This window comes from Scyliorhinus canicula, unplaced genomic scaffold (genome assembly GCF_902713615.1).
Source record: "Scyliorhinus canicula unplaced genomic scaffold, sScyCan1.1, whole genome shotgun sequence".
In the NCBI taxonomy this organism is placed as follows: Eukaryota; Metazoa; Chordata; class Chondrichthyes; order Carcharhiniformes; family Scyliorhinidae; genus Scyliorhinus; species Scyliorhinus canicula.
Window position 1 is genome coordinate 23,421 of NW_024055739.1, and position 17,034 is coordinate 40,454.

General features: G+C 52.1%; 5 non-coding genes across 5 annotated transcripts; all 5 read left to right on the forward strand.

Moving 5' to 3' along the window:
* Positions 1-1,113: 1,113 nt before the first annotated feature.
* trnae-uuc lies at positions 1,114-1,185 on the forward strand. Its single transcript has one exon. It is a non-coding gene; the product is annotated as a tRNA-Glu (tRNA).
* A 1,197-nt stretch (positions 1,186-2,382) lies between these two features.
* On the forward strand, positions 2,383-2,454 carry trnak-uuu. Its single transcript has one exon. It is a non-coding gene; the product is annotated as a tRNA-Lys (tRNA).
* A 6,135-nt stretch (positions 2,455-8,589) lies between these two features.
* trnae-uuc lies at positions 8,590-8,661 on the forward strand. The gene has a single exon. It is a non-coding gene; the product is annotated as a tRNA-Glu (tRNA).
* A 1,197-nt stretch (positions 8,662-9,858) lies between these two features.
* trnae-uuc lies at positions 9,859-9,930 on the forward strand. Its single transcript has one exon. It is a non-coding gene; the product is annotated as a tRNA-Glu (tRNA).
* Positions 9,931-11,127: 1,197 nt separating this feature from the next.
* On the forward strand, positions 11,128-11,199 carry trnak-uuu. The gene has a single exon. It is a non-coding gene; the product is annotated as a tRNA-Lys (tRNA).
* The last annotated feature ends 5,835 nt before the right edge of the window (positions 11,200-17,034 follow it).

A 17,034-nucleotide genomic window follows, 5' to 3' on the forward strand; every position in this document is an offset into this window, starting at 1 on the left:
CACCACTTCAGCAAAATTTGCTGCCGTGCAATCAGAGAGGTGAACGCCACAACATCGACTTTCGACATCTGCATGAAACCCAAAATATTGCCACCAAAGGGTCCCGGTCCACCTCCTCCTCCACAATCTTGGCTAAGACCGCGAACTCTCCTGCCCAGAATCTTCCCAATTTTTTGCAATCACAAAACATGTACACCTAATTCGCTGGCCCCCACCCACACCTCTCACACTGATCTGCTACCCCCTGGAAGAAGCCACTCATTCTCGCCTGAGTCATATGCACCCTGTGCATCACCTTAAACTGTTCAGGCACAACCTTGCACAAGAGGGGGTCCCGTTTATCCTATGCAGTGCCTCATTCCATTCTCCCCAATTGATCTCCCCTCCCAACTCTGCTTCCCATTTCTCCTTGATCTTCACCACCGACTCGCCTCTCTGCTCCCCCAGCCACTTGTATATATATCCCAAATTCTTCCCTCCACTTCCGCATCCTGAAGCAACAGCCGCACCAGTAGGGTGACCTGTGTTTGTGGCTGCTCCTTGTTTGGGGGCAATGCAGGGTGCTGATGTTTTTCTTTTGAACTGATGTTAGTCTCTGTGTAACTGGTGAGGAATTGTATGTTTGCTATCGTCTTATTGTTTTTCCCCCAGCAGCTGTGTGCTTACCAAATGTGGCCCCTGAAACAGGGGAGTTTGTGTGTGTTCAGCAAACGTGATAGTTTCACTTAGGTAAAAGATCAACCAAAATTGGGAACTATTCAAATTTTGATCAAAACCTAATTGCGAAAAACAATGTATTTAACAATTGAAATGAGTTCTTACTAATTACTGATAATGTCCGCCGGATGTTGCGTTGTAAGTTTCACAGGAGCCACAGTGAGAAGGTTGGTGGATTTTGTAAATTGGAAGTGACACATGAGCAGCTTGTTGGGCTGTTTCGTCTCACTGTCGATTTCATGTTCCAGCAAACGACAATCGGTGTTCTGATTGGCTGAAGATTTCTCTTATGTTCATTCTAAACATGGAAGTTTTTATATTTCTAATGAAAGCTCGGGCATGAATATAAAAGGTGAATGATATAGTGTCAGGCGGTATAGCTTTTGCGTGTCAGTTTCCCTGGTGGTCTAGTGGTTAGGATTCGGTGCTTTCACCACCGTGGCCCGGGTTCGATTCCCGGTCAGGGAATGATACATTATTGTTGTCCACAAAACTGTTCAACGAAGCTGTATCGCAGTTTCACAGAAAGGAGCTCAGCTGGAATCAGTTAATTGACATTTGTTATTTCGCGTGAGAGCTGGCAAAGTTACAAGTGCACAGGTCAACAATAAACACAGAGGCAGGAAGAAATGGGCTGTGATTGGTGCAAAGGAAGAGAGATTGTGAAGCAGCAGAAATCTGGCCGGTGTTGAGCCAGCTTTTATTGCTCACACAAACAAAATTATCTCCCAGATCTGGTTCCAAATCTTGGGTGTGATGACAAGAAAACTTCTAACTGAAATTATTCAGTCCATTGAGGTCACAGGAGCTGAATAAAACAGAAGAAGCTCAAAGGCAGTGCCACTCTCTGAGGAATTGTGGAAATGTTGCTGGGAGGTTAAGTGAGCTGAATATAAGCTACCTGCATGTTTCTGAGCCTGTGCTCGGTGTATTGGGAGGTTTTCTCCTGGTTGGAGTGTCCCCGGGATGGGCAGTAACCAGCAGATTGAAGCTGCAGTCTCCACGTTCTGCTGGCAGCGAGTGAATGGAGAGTTTGGGTAAAATCCAGCTGCTTGCCCCTCTCTCACCCACTGTGGAGCCGGGCAAGAATTAATCTCATTCAAACCTCCTGGAAGTGTAAATTTCACAAGGCTGTGAGATGACGTATTGTGCTAATGTTTAACAACAAATTGGAACGAGGAAGCTTTGCCTCATAGTTACAGATGAGTACGTTTTAATGTTCTGCACAGTATGAAACAGGGGAGTTTGTGTGTGTTCAGCAAACGCGATAGTTTCACTTAGGTAAAAAATCAACCAAAATTGGGAACTATTCAAATTTTGATCAAAAAGTAATTGCGAAAAACAATGTATTTAACAAATGAAATGAGTTCTTACTAATTACTGATAATGTCTGCCGGATGTTGCGTTGTAAGTTTCACAGGAGCCACAGTGAGAAGGTTGGTGGGTTTTGTAAATTGGAAGTGACACATGAGCAGCTTGTTGGGCTGTTTCGTCTCACTGTCGATTTCATGTTGCAGCAAACAGCAATCGATGTTGTGATTGGCTGAAGTTGTCACTTATGTTCATTCTAAACATGGAAGTTTGTATATTTCTAATGAAAACTCGGACATGAATATAAAAGGTGAATGATATAGTGTCAGGCGGTATAACTTTTGTGTGTCAGTTTCCCTGGTGGTCTAGTGGTTAGGATTCGGCGCTTTTACCGCCGTGGCCCGGGTTCGATTCCCGGTCAGGGAATGATAAATTATTGTTTTTTTAAAAATAATTTTTATTGAAAGAGTTTTTCCATACAGACATTTACCCCTACTAATTTTTAAATTATTTACAACACAATCCCTCTAGGCAAATATCCCTCCCTCGCCCGCCCTCATCGCGTGCACCATTCCCCCCCCCACCCCCCCCCCCAAGCAACAACTTAACAAACAAGGCAGCCTACAGTTTCAGACATGAGCAGCGAGCAGACTTGCCCGCGTTACAGTCGTGCATGTCCCCCCACGACCATTGTTCCCCCCCCCTCCCCTCCCCCCCCCTCCCCCCCCCCCTCCCCCCCCCCCCCCCCCCCCCCCCCCTCCCCGGGTTGCTGCTGCCACGACCCCGAACGCCTATCTCTGATCTAAAAAGTCAAGGAAAGGTTGCCACCGCCTGGAGAATCCCTGTACCGACCCTCTCAGGGCAAATTTGATCCTTTCTGGCTGAATATAGCTAGCCATATCGTTAATCCAAGTTTCAACGCTTGGAGGCCTCGCGTCCTTCCATTGAATTAATATCCTTCGTCGAGCCACTAGGGACGCAAAGGCCAGTATTCCGGCCTCCCTAGCCTCCTGTACCCCCGGTTCTACCCCGACCCCAAAGATCGCAAGCCCCCATCCTGGTTTGACCCTGGACCCCACCACCTTCGACACCGTCCTTGCCACCCCCTTCCAGAACCCTTCCAGCACCGGACATGCCCAGAACATATGCACATGGTTCGCTGGGCTTCCCAGACATCTGACACACCTGTCCTCACCCCCAAAGAACCGGCTCATCCTTGTCCCCGTCATGTGAGCTCTATGCAGCACCTTAAATTGAATGAGGCTCAGCCTCGCACACGAGGAGGAAGAATTGACCTTCTCCAGTGCATCCGCCCACGTCCCGTCTTCTATCTGCTCTCCCAGCTCCCCTTCCCACTTGGCTTTCAGCTCCTCCCCTGATGCTTCTTCCGCCTCCTGCATTATCTTGTAGATGTCCGATATCCTCCCCCCTCCGACCCAGACCCCCGAGAGCACCCTATCACTCGCCCCCTTACTGGGGAGCAGGGGGAACCCCTCCACCTGCCGCCTAGCAAATGCCTTCACTTGTAAATATCTGAACATGTTTCCCGGGGGAGCTCAAACTTCTCCTCCAGCCCTCCCAGGCTCGCAAACCTCCCCTCTATAAACAGGTCCTTCAGCTGCCGTATGCCCACCCTGTACCAGCTCTGAAATCCCCCGTCGATGTTCCCCGGGATGAATCTATGGTTCCCTCTTATTGGCGCCACCAACAGACCTCCCATTTCCCCCCTGTGTTGCCTCCACTGCCCCCATATCTTGAGGGTGGCCGCCACCACCGGGCTCGTGGTGTACCTCGTGGGGGGGAGCGGCCATGGTGCCGTTACTAGGGCCCCCAGGCTTGTGTTGCCACAGGACGCCCTCTCCATTCGTTTCCAAGCTGCCCCCTCCCCTTCCATCATCCACTTGCGCACCATCGACACATTTGCCGCCCAGTAATACCCCGAGAGATTGGGTAGTGCCAGCCCTCCACTGCCCCTACTCCGCTCCAAAAAGACCCTCCTCACCCTTGGGGTGCCGTGCGCCCACACGTAGCTCATGATGCTACTCGTCACCTTTTTGAAGAAGGCCCTAGGGAGGAAGATGGGCAAGCACTGAAATAAAAACAAGAACCTTGGGAGGACCGTCATTTTGATTGACTGCACCCTCCCCGCCAGCGACAGCGGTACCATGTCCCACCTCTTAAATTCCTCCTCCATCTGTTCCACCAGCCTGGAAAAGTTCAACTTGTGGAGGGTCCCCCAGTTCCTTGCCACCTGCACCCCTAAGTACCTAAAGCTCTTTCCTGCTCGCTTGAAGGGGAGTCTCCCAATTCCCTCTCCCTGGTCCCCCGGGTGTATCACAAAAACCTCGCTTTTGCCCAAATTTAGTTTGTACCCCGAAAAGTCCCCAAACTCTGCTAATAGTTCCATTATCTCCGGCATTCCCCCTTCTGGGTCTGCCACGTACAGCAGTAGATCATCCGCATACAGCGATACCCGATAGAACATAGAACATAGAACAGTACAGCACAGAACAGGCCCTTCGGCCCTCGATGTTGTGCCGAGCAATGATCACCCTACTTAAACCCACGTAACCCGTATACCCGTAACCCAACAATCCCCCCATTAACCTTACACTACGGGCAATTTAGCATGGCCAATCCACCTAACCTGCACATCTTTGGACTGTGGGAGGAAACCAGAGCAAACCCACGCACACACGGGGAGGACGTGCAGACTCCACACAGACAGTGACCCAGCCGGGAATCGAACCTGGGACCACTGGAGCTGTGAAGCATTGATGCTAACCACCATGCTACCGATGTTCCTCCCCTCCCCTAGTCAGTCCTCTCCACCCCCCTGAACCCCTCAGTGCCATCGCCAACAGTTCAATCGCCAGTGCGAAAAGTAAGGGGGATAGGGGACATCCCTGCCTGGTCCCTCGGTGGAGCCCGAAATACTCCGACCTCCTCCCGTTTGTCACTACACTCGCCGTCGGGGCCGAGTAGAGCAACTTCACCCACTTAATAAACCCTTCCCCAAACCCAAACCGTTCCAACGTCTCCCACAGGTACTCCCACTCCACCCTATCGAATGCCTTCTCCGCGTCCAGCGCTACCACTATCTCAGCCTCCCCCTCCACTGCCGGCATCATAATTACATTCAGCAATCTCCGCACGTTCGTGTTGAGCTGCCGCCCCTTCACGAACCCCGTCTGGTCCTCATGGATTACCCCTGGCACACAATCCTCTATTCTAGCTGCCAGGATCTTTGCCAGCAACTTGGCATCCACGTTCAGAAGCGAGATAGGCCTGTAGGACCCGCACTGCACGGGGTCTTTATCCCGCTTCAATATCAGGGAGATCAGAGCCTGCGACATTGTCGGGGGCAGAACCCCCCCCTCTCGCGCCTCATTAAAGGCTCGTACCAGTACCGGTCCCACCAAGTCCACATTTTTCTTATAGAATTCCACCGGGAACCCATCTGGCCCCGGCGCCTTCCCCGCCTGCATCTGACCTATTCCCTTGACTAGCTCCTCTAGCCCTATTGGCGCCCCCAGCCCTTCTACCAGCCCCTCCTGGACCCTTGGGAACCACAATTTGTTTAGGAAGTCCTCCATTCCCCCTCTCCTCGTCGGCGGCTCAGACCGATACAACTCCTTGTAAAAATCCCTGAAGACCCCGTTCACTTCTTGCCCCTTCTGCACTACCTTCCCGCCCCTCTCCTTCACTCCCCCAATCTCCCTAGCCGCATCTCGTTTGCGAAGCTGGTGTGCCAGCATCCTGCTCGCCTTTTCCCCATACGCATAGACCGCGCCCTGCGCCCTTCTCCACTGCGTCTCTGCCTTCCTGGTGGTCAGCAGGTCGAACTTGGCCTGCAGGCTGCGCCGTTCTCCCAGCAGCCCCTCCTCTGGTGCCTCCGCATATCTCCTATCCACTTCCAATAGCTCCCCCACCAGCCTCTCCCCCTCCTGCCTCTCCTTTCTTTCTCTGTGTGCCCTTATGGAGATCAGCTCTCCCCTGATCACTGCCTTCAGGGCCTCCCAGACCATCCCCACCTGCACCTCACCCGTGTCATTCAAGTCCAGATAGCTCTCAATGCTCTTCCGGACCCTTTTACACACCTCGTCGTCCGCTAACAGCCCCACATCCAGCCGCCACAGCGGGCGCTGGTCCCGCGCCTCCCCCATTTCCACATCCACCCAATGTGGTGCATGATCAGAGATCGCAATGGCCGAGTACTCAGCTTCCCGTACCCTCGGGATCAGCCCCCTGCTCAACACGAAGAAATCGATTCTGGAGTACACTCTATGGACGTGGGAGAAAAAGGAATACTCCCTCGCCCTCGGCCTACCAAACCTCCATGGGTCTACTCCTCCCATCTGCTCCATGTACCCCCTCAGCACTTCTGCCGCTGCCGGCCTCCTATTGGTCCTTGAGCTCGATCTGTCTAGCCCGGGGTCCAGCACTGTGTTAAAGTCCCCCCCCATGATCAAGCCCCCTGCCTCCAGTCCCGGAATGAGGCCCAATAGGCGCCTCATAAAACCCGCGTCATCCCAGTTCGGGGCATATACGTTGACCATCACCACTTTCTCCCCCTGCAGCTTACCCTTCACCATCACATACCTACCCTCCTTATCCGCCACTACCTCCTCCGCCACGAACGACACCCTCTTTCCCACCAGAATCGCCACCCCCCGGTTCTTTGCGTCCAATCCAGAGTGGAACACCTGTCCCACCCACCCCCTTCTCAGGCGAACCTGGTCCACTACCTTCAAATGGGTCTCCTGTAACATTGCTACATCAGCCTTCAGTCCCTTCAGGTGTGAGAATACCCTTGATCTCTTGACCGGCCCATTCAGCCCCTCACGTTCCAAGTGATCAGCCGGGTCGCGGGACGAACCGCCCCCTTCCCCTGCCGATTAGCCATGTCCTGTTCCCTGCTCGCCCCGGGTCGACCCGCCCCTTCTGACCCGCTCCCCATGGCGATGGCCCCCTCCCCCCACCCCTCCAGTCCTCCACTTCCCGTTCCTGGTCTTTCCAGCAGCAACCCGGTGTCCCTCCCTAACCCCCCTCCCCCCCCCCCCCCCCCCCCCCCCAGGCTAGGACCCCTCCGAGCCGCGATGTACTCTCCATCGTACTCCCGTAAGTCAGCTGGTTTACGCTGACCCGGCAGCTCCTGCCACACTCCGACTCCTCCCGGCTCGGGGGGGGGGGGGCCTCCCCCCCCTTGCCACTCCTCCCTGGCCCCGCTCCAACGCGGGAAACGTCGCCATTGCTAGCCACGCCCCGCGCTCCTCCCCTCCCCCCTCCTCTGCCCCGCGCGCGGGAAAACAGAGGAAAGCCCGCGCTTTCGCCCTGCCACACCCCACCCCGCCATCTTCAGTTCGATAAATTATTGTTGTCCACAAAACTGTTCAACGAAGCTGTATCGCAGTTTCACAGAAAGGAGCTCTGCTAGAATGAGTTAATTGACAGTTGTAGTTTCGCGTGAGAGCTGGCAAAGTTACAAATGCACAGTTCAACAATAAACACAGAGGCAGGAAGAAATGGGCCGTGATTACCTGCAAACGAAGAGAGATTATGAAGCAGCAGAAATCTGGCCGGTGTTGAGCCAGCTTTTATTGCTCACACAAACAAAATTATCTCCCAGACTGGTTCCAAACCTTGGGTGTGATGACAAGAAAACTTCTAACTGAAATTATTCAGTCCATTGAGGTCACAGGAGCTGAATAAAACAGAAGAAGCTCAAAGGCAGTGCCACTCTCTGAGGAATTGTGGAAATGTTGCTGGGAGGTTAAGTGAGCTGAATATAAGCTACTTGCATGTTTCTGAGCCTGTGCTCGGTGTATTGGGAGGTTTTCTCCTGGTTGGAGTGTCCCCGGGATGGGCAGTAACCAGCAGATTGAAGCAGCAGTCTCCACATTCTGCTGGCAGCGAGTGAATGGAGAGTTTGGGTAAAATCCGGCTGCTTGCCCCTCTCTCACCCACTGTGGAGCCGGGCAAGAATTAATCTCCTTCAAACCTCCTGGAAGTGTAAATTTCACAAGGCTGTGAGATGACGTATTTTGCTAATGTTTAACAACAAATTGGAACGAGGAAGCTTTGCCTCATAGTTACAGATGAGTACGTTTTAATGTTCTGCACAGTATGAAACAGGGGAGTTTGTGTGTGTTCAGCAAACGCGATAGTTTCACTTAGGTAAAAAATCAACCAAAATTGGGAACTATTCAAATTTTGATCAAAACGTAATTGCGAAAAACAATGTATTTAACAAATGAAATGAGTTCTTATTAATTACTGATAATGTCCGCCGGATGTTGCGTTGTAAGTTTCACAGGAGCCACAGTGAGAAGGTTGGTGGGTTTTGTAAATTGGAAGTGACACATGAGCAGCTTGTTGGGCTGTTTCGTCTCACTGTCGATTTCATGTTCCAGCAAACGGCAATCGGTGTTGTGATTGGCTGAAGATGTCACTTATGTTCATTCTAAACATGGAAGTTTGTATATTTCTAATGAAAACTCGGACATGAATATAAAAGGTGAATGATATAGTGTCAGGCGGTATAACTTTTGTGTGTCAGTTTCCCTGGTGGTCTAGTGGTTAGGATTCGGCGCTTTCACCGCCGTGGCCCGGGTTCGATTCCCGGTCAGGGAATGATAAATTATTGTTGTCCACAAAACTGTTCAACGAAGCTGTATCGCAGTTTCACAGAAAGGAGCTCTGCTAGAATGAGTTAATTGACAGTTGTAGTTTCGCGTGAGAGCTGGCAAAGTTACAAATGCACAGTTCAACAATAAACACAGAGGCAGGAAGAAATGGGCCGTGATTACCTGCAAACGAAGAGAGATTATGAAGCAGCAGAAATCTGGCCGGTGTTGAGCCAGCTTTTATTGCTCACACAAACAAAATTATCTCCCAGACTGGTTCCAAACCTTGGGTGTGATGACAAGAAAACTTCTAACTGAAATTATTCAGTCCATTGAGGTCACAGGAGCTGAATAAAACAGAAGAAGCTCAAAGGCAGTGCCACTCTCTGAGGAATTGTGGAAATGTTGCTGGGAGGTTAAGTGAGCTGAATATAAGCTACTTGCATGTTTCTGAGCCTGTGCTCGGTGTATTGGGAGGTTTTCTCCTGGTTGGAGTGTCCCCGGGATGGGCAGTAACCAGCAGATTGAAGCTGCAGTCTCCACGTTCTGCTGGCAGCGAGTGAATGGAGAGTTTGGGTAAAATCCGGCTGCTTGCCCCTCTCTCACCCACTGTGGAGCCGGGCAAGAATTAATCTCCTTCAAACCTCCTGGAAGTGTAAATTTCACAAGGCTGTGAGATGACGTATTTTGCTAATGTTTAACAACAAATTGGAACGAGGAAGCTTTGCCTCATAGTTACAGATGAGTACGTTTTAATGTTCTGCACAGTATGAAACAGGGGAGTTTGTGTGTGTTCAGCAAACGCGATAGTTTCACTTAGGTAAAAAATCAACCAAAATTGGGAACTATTCAAATTTTGATCAAAACGTAATTGCGAAAAACAATGTATTTAACAAATGAAATGAGTTCTTATTAATTACTGATAATGTCCGCCGGATGTTGCGTTGTAAGTTTCACAGGAGCCACAGTGAGAAGGTTGGTGGGTTTTGTAAATTGGAAGTGACACATGAGCAGCTTGTTGGGCTGTTTCGTCTCACTGTCGATTTCATGTTCCAGCAAACGGCAATCGGTGTTGTGATTGGCTGAAGATGTCACTTATGTTCATTCTAAACATGGAAGTTTGTATATTTCTAATGAAAACTCGGACATGAATATAAAAGGTGAATGATATAGTGTCAGGCGGTATAACTTTTGTGTGTCAGTTTCCCTGGTGGTCTAGTGGTTAGGATTCGGCGCTTTCACCGCCGTGGCCCGGGTTCGATTCCCGGTCAGGGAATGATAAATTATTGTTGTCCACAAAACTGTTCAACGAAGCTGTATCGCAGTTTCACAGAAAGGAGCTCTGCTAGAATGAGTTAATTGACAGTTGTAGTTTCGCGTGAGAGCTGGCAAAGTTACAAATGCACAGTTCAACAATAAACACAGAGGCAGGAAGAAATGGGCCGTGATTACCTGCAAACGAAGAGAGATTATGAAGCAGCAGAAATCTGGCCGGTGTTGAGCCAGCTTTTATTGCTCACACAAACAAAATTATCTCCCAGACTGGTTCCAAATCTTGGGTGTGATGACAAGAAAACTTCTAACTGAAATTATTCAGTCCATTGAGGTCACAGGAGCTGAATAAAACAGAAGAAGCTCAAAGGCAGTGCCACTCTCTGAGGAATTGTGGAAATGTTGCTGGGAGGTTAAGTGAGCTGAATATAAGCTACCTGCATGTTTCTGAGCCTGTGCTCGGTGTATTGGGAGGTTTTCTCCTGGTTGGAGTGTCCCCGGGATGGGCAGTAACCAGCAGATTGAAGCTGCAGTCTCCACGTTCTGCTGGCAGCGAGTGAATGGAGAGTTTGGGTAAAATCCAGCTGCTTACCCCTCTCTCACCCACTGTGGAGCCGGGCAAGAATTAATCTCATTCAAACCTCCTGGAAGTGTAAATTTCACAAGGCTGTGAGATGACGTATTGTGCTAATGTTTAACAACAAATTGGAACGAGGAAGCTTTGCCTCATAGTTACAGATGAGTACGTTTTAATGTTCTGCACAGTATGAAACAGGGGAGTTTGTGTGTGTTCAGCAAACGCGATAGTTTCACTTAGGTAAAAAATCAACCAAAATTGGGAACTATTCAAATTTTGATCAAAAAGTAATTGCGAAAAACAATGTATTTAACAAATGAAATGAGTTCTTACTAATTACTGATAATGTCCGCCGGATGTTGCGTTGTAAGTTTCACAGGAGCCACAGTGAGAAGGTTGGTGGGTTTTGTAAATTGGAAGTGACACATGAGCAGCTTGTTGGGCTGTTTCGTCTCACTGTCGATTTCATGTTGCAGCAAACAGCAATCGATGTTGTGATTGGCTGAAGTTGTCACTTATGTTCATTCTAAACATGGAAGTTTGTATATTTCTAATGAAAACTCGGACATGAATATAAAAGGTGAATGATATAGTGTCAGGCGGTATAACTTTTGTGTGTCAGTTTCCCTGGTGGTCTAGTGGTTAGGATTCGGCGCTTTTACCGCCGTGGCCCGGGTTCGATTCCCGGTCAGGGAATGATAAATTATTGTTTTTTTAAAAATAATTTTTATTGAAAGAGTTTTTCCATACAGACATTTACCCCTACTAATTTTTAAATTATTTACAACACAATCCCTCTAGGCAAATATCCCTCCCTCGCCCGCCCTCTCGCGTGCACCATTCCTCCCCCCACCCCCCCCCCCAAGCAACAACTTAACAAACAAGGCAGCCTACAGTTTCAGACATGAGCAGCGAGCAGACTTGCCCGCGTTACAGTCGTGCATGTCCCCCCACGACCCTTGTTCCCCCCCCCTCCCCTCCCCCCCCCCCCTCCCCTCCCCCCCCCTCCCCTCCCCCCCCCCTCCCCCCCCCCCCTCCCCGGGTTGCTGCTGCCACGACCCCGAACGCCTATCTCTGATCTAAAAAGTCAAGGAAAGGTTGCCACCCGCCTGGAGAATCCCTGTACCGACCCTCTCAGGGCAAATTTGATCCTTTCTGGCTGAATATAGCTAGCCATATCGTTAATCCAAGTTTCAACGCTTGGAGGCCTCGCGTCCTTCCATTGAATTAATATCCTTCGTCAAGCCACTAGGGACGCAAAGGCCAGTATTCCGGCCTCCCTAGCCTCCTGTACCCCCGGTTCTACCCCGACCCCAAAGATCGCAAGCCCCCATCCTGGTTTGACCCTGGACCCCACCACCTTCGACACCGTCCTTGCCACCCCCTTCCAGAACCCTTCCAGCACCGGACATGCCCAGAACATATGCACATGGTTCGCTGGGCTTCCCAGACATCTGACACACCTGTCCTCACCCCCAAAGAACCGGCTCATCCTTGTCCCCGTCATGTGAGCTCTATGCAGCACCTTAAATTGAATGAGGCTCAGCCTCGCACACGAGGAGGAAGAATTGACCTTCTCCAGTGCATCCGCCCACGTCCCGTCTTCTATCTGCTCTCCCAGCTCCCCTTCCCACTTGGCTTTCAGCTCCTCCCCTGATGCTTCTTCCGCCTCCTGCATTATCTTGTAGATGTCCGATATCCTCCCCCCTCCGACCCAGACCCCCGAGAGCACCCTATCACTCGCCCCCTTACTGGGGAGCAGGGGGAACCCCTCCACCTGCCGCCTAGCAAATGCCTTCACTTGTAAATATCTGAACATGTTTCCCGGGGGAGCTCAAACTTCTCCTCCAGCCCTCCCAGGCTCGCAAACCTCCCCTCTATAAACAGGTCCTTCAGCTGCCGTATGCCCACCCTGTACCAGCTCTGAAATCCCCCGTCGATGTTCCCCGGGATGAATCTATGGTTCCCTCTTATTGGCGCCACCAACAGACCTCCCATTTCCCCCCTGTGTTGCCTCCACTGCCCCCATATCTTGAGGGTGGCCGCCACCACCGGGCTCGTGGTGTACCTCGTGGGGGGGAGCGGCCATGGTGCCGTTACTAGGGCCCCCAGGCTTGTGTTGCCACAGGACGCCCTCTCCATTCGTTTCCAAGCTGCCCCCTCCCCTTCCATCATCCACTTGCGCACCATCGACACATTTGCCGCCCAGTAATACCCCGAGAGATTGGGTAGTGCCAGCCCTCCAGTGCCCCTACTCCGCTCCAAAAAGACCCTCCTCACCCTTGGGGTGCCGTGCGCCCACACGTAGCTCATGATGCTACTCGTCACCTTTTTGAAGAAGGCCCTAGGGAGGAAGATGGGCAAGCACTGAAATAAAAACAAGAACCTTGGGAGGACCGTCATTTTGATTGACTGCACCCTCCCCGCCAGCGACAGCGGTACCATGTCCCACCTCTTAAATTCCTCCTCCATCTGTTCCACCAGCCTGGAAAAGTTCAACTTGTGGAGGGTCCCCCAGTTCCTTGCCACCTGCACCCCTAAGTACCTAAAGCTCTTTCCTGCTCGCTTGAAGGGGAGTCTCCCAATTCCCTCTCCCTGGTCCCCCGGGTGTATCACAAAAACCTCGCTTTTGCCCAAATTTAGTTTGTACCCCGAAAAGTCCCCAAACTCTGCTAATAGTTCCATTATCTCCGGCATTCCCCCTTCTGGGTCTGCCACGTACAGCAGTAGATCATCCGCATACAGCGATACCCGATAGAACATAGAACAGTACAGCACAGAACAGGCCCTTCGGCCCTCGATGTTGTGCCGAGCAATGATCACCCTACTTAAACCCACGTAACCCGTATACCCGTAACCCAACAATCCCCCCATTAACCTTACACTACGGGCAATTTAGCATGGCCAATCCACCTAACCTGCACATCTTTGGACTGTGGGAGGAAACCAGAGCAAACCCACGCACACACGGGGAGGACGTGCAGACTCCACACAGACAGTGACCCAGCCGGGAATCGAACCTGGGACCACTGGAGCTGTGAAGCATTGATGCTAACCACCATGCTACCGATGTTCCTCCCCTCCCCTAGTCAGTCCTCTCCACCCCCCTGAACCCCTCAGTGCCATCGCCAACAGTTCAATCGCCAGTGCGAAAAGTAAGGGGGATAGGGGACATCCCTGCCTGGTCCCTCGGTGGAGCCCGAAATACTCCGACCTCCTCCCGTTTGTCACTACACTCGCCGTCGGGGCCGAGTAGAGCAACTTCACCCACTTAATAAACCCTTCCCCAAACCCAAACCGTTCCAACGTCTCCCACAGGTACTCCCACTCCACCCTATCGAATGCCTTCTCCGCGTCCAGCGCTACCACTATCTCAGCCTCCCCCTCCACTGCCGGCATCATAATTACATTCAGCAATCTCCGCACGTTCGTGTTGAGCTGCCGCCCCTTCACGAACCCCGTCTGGTCCTCATGGATTACCCCTGGCACACAATCCTCTATTCTAGCTGCCAGGATCTTTGCCAGCAACTTGGCATCCACGTTCAGAAGCGAGATAGGCCTGTAGGACCCGCACTGCACGGGGTCTTTATCCCGCTTCAATATCAGGGAGATCAGAGCCTGCGACATTGTCGGGGGCAGAACCCCCCCCTCTCGCGCCTCATTAAAGGCTCGTACCAGTACCGGTCCCACCAAGTCCACATTTTTCTTATAGAATTCCACCGGGAACCCATCTGGCCCCGGCGCCTTCCCCGCCTGCATCTGACCTATTCCCTTGACTAGCTCCTCTAGCCCTATTGGCGCCCCCAGCCCTTCTACCAGCCCCTCCTGGACCCTTGGGAACCACAATTTGTTTAGGAAGTCCTCCATTCCCCCTCTCCTCGTCGGCGGCTCAGACCGATACAACTCCTTGTAAAAATCCCTGAAGACCCCGTTCACTTCTTGCCCCTTCTGCACTACCTTCCCGCCCCTCTCCTTCACTCCCCCAATCTCCCTAGCCGCATCTCGTTTGCGAAGCTGGTGTGCCAGCATCCTGCTCGCCTTTTCCCCATACGCATAGACCGCGCCCTGCGCCCTTCTCCACTGCGTCTCTGCCTTCCTGGTGGTCAGCAGGTCGAACTTGGCCTGCAGGCTGCGCCGTTCTCCCAGCAGCCCCTCCTCTGGTGCCTCCGCATATCTCCTATCCACTTCCAATAGCTCTCCCACCAGCCTCTCCCCCTCCTGCCTCTCCTTTCTTTCTCTGTGTGCCCTTATGGAGATCAGCTCTCCCCTGATCACTGCCTTCAGGGCCTCCCAGACCATCCCCACCTGCACCTCACCCGTGTCATTCAAGTCCAGATAGCTCTCAATGCTCTTCCGGACCCTTTTACACACCTCGTCGTCCGCTAACAGCCCCACATCCAGCCGCCACAGCGGGCGCTGGTCCCGCGCCTCCCCCATTTCCACATCCACCCAATGTGGTGCATGATCAGAGATCGCAATGGCCGAGTACTCAGCTTCCCGTACCCTCGGGATCAGCCCCCTGCTCAACACGAAGAAATCGATTCTGGAGTACACTCTATGGACGTGGGAGAAAAAGGAATACTCCCTCGCCCTCGGCCTACCAAACCTCCATGGGTCTACTCCTCCCATCTGCTCCATGTACCCCCTCAGCACTTCTGCCGCTGCCGGCCTCCTATTGGTCCTTGAGCTCGATCTGTCTAGCCCGGGGTCCAGCACTGTGTTAAAGTCCCCCCCCATGATCAAGCCCCCTGCCTCCAGTCCCGGAATGAGGCCCAATAGGCGCCTCATAAAACCCGCGTCATCCCAGTTCGGGGCATATACGTGACCATCACCACTTTCTCCCCCTGCAGCTTACCCTTCACCATCACATACCTACCCTCCTTATCCGCCACTACCTCCTCCGCCACGAACGACACCCTCTTTCCCACCAGAATCGCCACCCCCCGGTTCTTTGCGTCCAATCCAGAGTGGAACACCTGTCCCACCCACCCCCTTCTCAGGCGAACCTGGTCCACTACCTTCAAATGGGTCTCCTGTAACATTGCTACATCAGCCTTCAGTCCCTTCAGGTGTGAGAATACCCTTGATCTCTTGACCGGCCCATTCAGCCCCTCACGTTCCAAGTGATCAGCCGGGTCGCGGGACGAACCGCCCCCTTCCCCTGCCGATTAGCCATGTCCTGTTCCCTGCTCGCCCCGGGTCGACCCGCCCCTTCTGACCCGCTCCCCATGGCGATGGCCCCCCCCCCCCACCCCTCCAGTCCTCCACTTCCCGTTCCTGGTCTTTCCCGCCGCAACCCCGTGTCCCCCCCCCTCCCCCCCCCCCCCCCCCCCCCCCCCCAGGCTAGGACCCCTCCGAGCCGCGATGTACCCTCCATCGTACTCCCGTAAGTCAGCTGGTTTACGCTGACCCGGCAGCTCCTGCCACACTCCGACTCCTCCCGGCTCGGGGGGGGGGGGCCTCCCCCCCCTTGCCACTCCTCCCTGGCCCCGCTCCAACGCGGGAAACGTCGCCATTGCTAGCCACGCCCCGCGCTCCTCCCCTCCCCCCTCCTCTGCCCCGCGCGCGGGAAAACAGAGGAAAGCCCGCGCTTTCGCCCTGCCACACCCCACCCCGCCATCTTCAGTTCGATAAATTATTGTTGTCCACAAAACTGTTCAACGAAGCTGTATCGCAGTTTCACAGAAAGGAGCTCTGCTAGAATGAGTTAATTGACAGTTGTAGTTTCGCGTGAGAGCTGGCAAAGTTACAAATGCACAGTTCAACAATAAACACAGAGGCAGGAAGAAATGGGCCGTGATTACCTGCAAACGAAGAGAGATTATGAAGCAGCAGAAATCTGGCCGGTGTTGAGCCAGCTTTTATTGCTCACACAAACAAAATTATCTCCCAGACTGGTTCCAAACCTTGGGTGTGATGACAAGAAAACTTCTAACTGAAATTATTCAGTCCATTGAGGTCACAGGAGCTGAATAAAACAGAAGAAGCTCAAAGGCAGTGCCACTCTCTGAGGAATTGTGGAAATGTTGCTGGGAGGTTAAGTGAGCTGAATATAAGCTACTTGCATGTTTCTGAGCCTGTGCTCGGTGTATTGGGAGGTTTTCTCCTGGTTGGAGTGTCCCCGGGATGGGCAGTAACCAGCAGATTGAAGCTGCAGTCTCCACGTTCTGCTGGCAGCGAGTGAATGGAGAGTTTGGGTAAAATCCGGCTGCTTGCCCCTCTCTCACCCACTGTGGAGCCGGGCAAGAATTAATCTCCTTCAAACCTCCTGGAAGTGTAAATTTCACAAGGCTGTGAGATGACGTATTTTGCTAATGTTTAACAACAAATTGGAACGAGGAAGCTTTGCCTCATAGTTACAGATGAGTACGTTTTAATGTTCTGCACAGTATGAAACAGGGGAGTTTGTGTGTGTTCAGCAAACGCGATAGTTTCACTTAGGTAAAAAATCAACCAAAATTGGGAACTATTCAAATTTTGATCAAAACGTAATTGCGAAAAACAATGTATTTAACAAATGAAATGAGTTCT